The sequence below is a fragment of the Enhydra lutris genome, unplaced genomic scaffold, assembly GCF_002288905.1.
Source record: "Enhydra lutris kenyoni isolate GAN:26980312 unplaced genomic scaffold, ASM228890v2 scaffoldscaffold150, whole genome shotgun sequence".
Classification (NCBI taxonomy): Eukaryota; Metazoa; Chordata; class Mammalia; order Carnivora; family Mustelidae; genus Enhydra; species Enhydra lutris.
This window is the reverse complement of record NW_019154234.1, coordinates 229066-231270: the sequence shown is the minus strand read 5'-3', so window position 1 is coordinate 231270 and position 2205 is coordinate 229066.

Genomic DNA, 2205 nt, shown 5'->3' with positions numbered 1-2205 from the left:
CTGTTCAGCAATCAAAAGGAATAAAGTGCTGATACATACCATAATATGGGTGAACTTTGAAAACATTATGCTGGGTGAAAAAAGCCAATCACAGCATGTTATATGATTCCATTTTCATGTGATGTTCAGAATAGGCAAATCTATTAAGTTAGAAATTTGATTTGGGTTTGCCTAAGGAAGGGGTGGAAGATGGAAAGTGACTGCTGATGGGTATGGGGTTTCTTTTGAGGGTGATTACAACAGTCTAAAATTCATTGTAGTGATCGCACAACTCTGTGAATTATACTGAAAATGTTGAATTGTACATTTTAAATGGGTGAAATTTATGGTGTGTGAATTATACATGAGTAAAGTTGGATTTTTTTTAAAAAGTAACGTTTATTGTCTGTTAATTTGGAGAGACCAAACACAGGTCTGTTTGGGGATTCCCAAAAAATGTTATCAAACAAGGAAATCAATGGTAGTACAGTATGACAAGAGCTGTGACCACTGAATCTTGGTTTCTTCACTTTAATGTAAGTACATGTAATCAATTCCAACTACTTTACTGTAATGTTGTGAAAATCAAGTCAAATGAATACGAAACATCCAGCTTAGCATCTGGCACTAACAGTCATTCCAGAAAAGATGAACCTCATATTATTTGTCAGAATGAGGGGGGTTTCATTAAAAGAACATTTTTTTAATGACTGAGGCTACTATGTCAACATTTTTGACCTAGAGGAAACAATGTTCAAGGCATTTATGACATGGTACTGTATTAAGTGCAACCATTGAAGTTATAACCAGATTCAAGTCCTGGCTCCTACTTACTGGCAGTGTGACTAAAGAAGAGTGACTGAAATTCTCAATTCCACTGCCTTATCTCTGCAAAACAGGGATAGTACTACCTTCCCTGGAGGATTGTTCCAAAAATTAGAGATTAGAAGGATAAAAATAGTCTGATTCTCTCCTATATTTTCACTTTCTCCCTTTTTAGTGCATTTTCATCATTCTAAAAAAATGTATTCAAGTATTTACCATCCTAAATGCCCTTCCCCTGCATTCCCCCCTCTAATTACCAAACTCTCCTCCTCCTTTCCTTTTAAAATGAAGGACTGTCAAACAAAATAGCCTTTCCCCCCTCACTCTTCAATGTAATCCAGTCTTGAGTTATTCCCTTTGGGCCCCCAGCTGCCACAACTGACACAGTTCTCGATAAGGTAACAAAGGTGTCCTAATTAAAAGACTCATTTCTCAGTTTCATCTGATCTTACCTTTCTATAGCATCATACCCCCCTTCCTCTGTGTCTGTGATTCTAGTTATTTTTCCTGCTTACTTTCATACGCTTCTGAAATTTCTTTTCTAATCTTCTAGTACTCTCAAGATCCCATCCTTGGCCATCAGCTCTCTTATTTCCTATATTCTTGGAGGAATTAATTCAAACTCATGGTTTCACCGGATGTTGATAGTTGAAGTGACTCCCAAATATATATTTCTGGTCTGGAGCTAATTCCTCACCACCAAACTAAAATATCTAATTGCCTCCTGATCATCCTGGATGTTTTTACAAGCTTCTCAGCCTCAGATCTCATCTCAATCCACTCCCCTTACATGCAGATATGTACACACCTCTGTAGTCAATTCTTCATTTAAAGCACTGGCATTACTCAGCCACTCAACTCAGAAACCTTCCCATATCAAAGTCTGGATGAACCCAGGCCTGCAGTCAAGAAGCACTGGGTGTTACATGTAAACAATAGATCTTGGAACACTAAATAAAAAACTAATGATGTATTGTATGGTGACTAACATAACACAATTTTTAAAAAGAAGCAAGCAGGCTGCTGGTGGAAAATCAAATGAATAGAGACACCAATGCCATGTACAATCACAGACATCAACCTCAACCAAGCCCTAGATAGTGTCCCAACAAATTTATGGTATTTCCAATCAGCTCCCTCTTCAATTACCAGTAATGGCAATTTCAAATTAAAAACTCTTCAAACACCTGATTTCCTTTCCTCTCACTCTCAGAAGCTGACCTTACCTCTCATTTTACTGAGAAAAATAAAAGTCCACGGGAGGAATTATCTCAACTTCCTACTACCGAATCTAAAAACATGCCTGCATGTTTACAATTGTTGCCTTCCCTCAAAGAACCTCAAAGTCAGCATAACATGATCTTCACTGCACCACTCCCAACCTGGTCCTCCTTTGGTCTT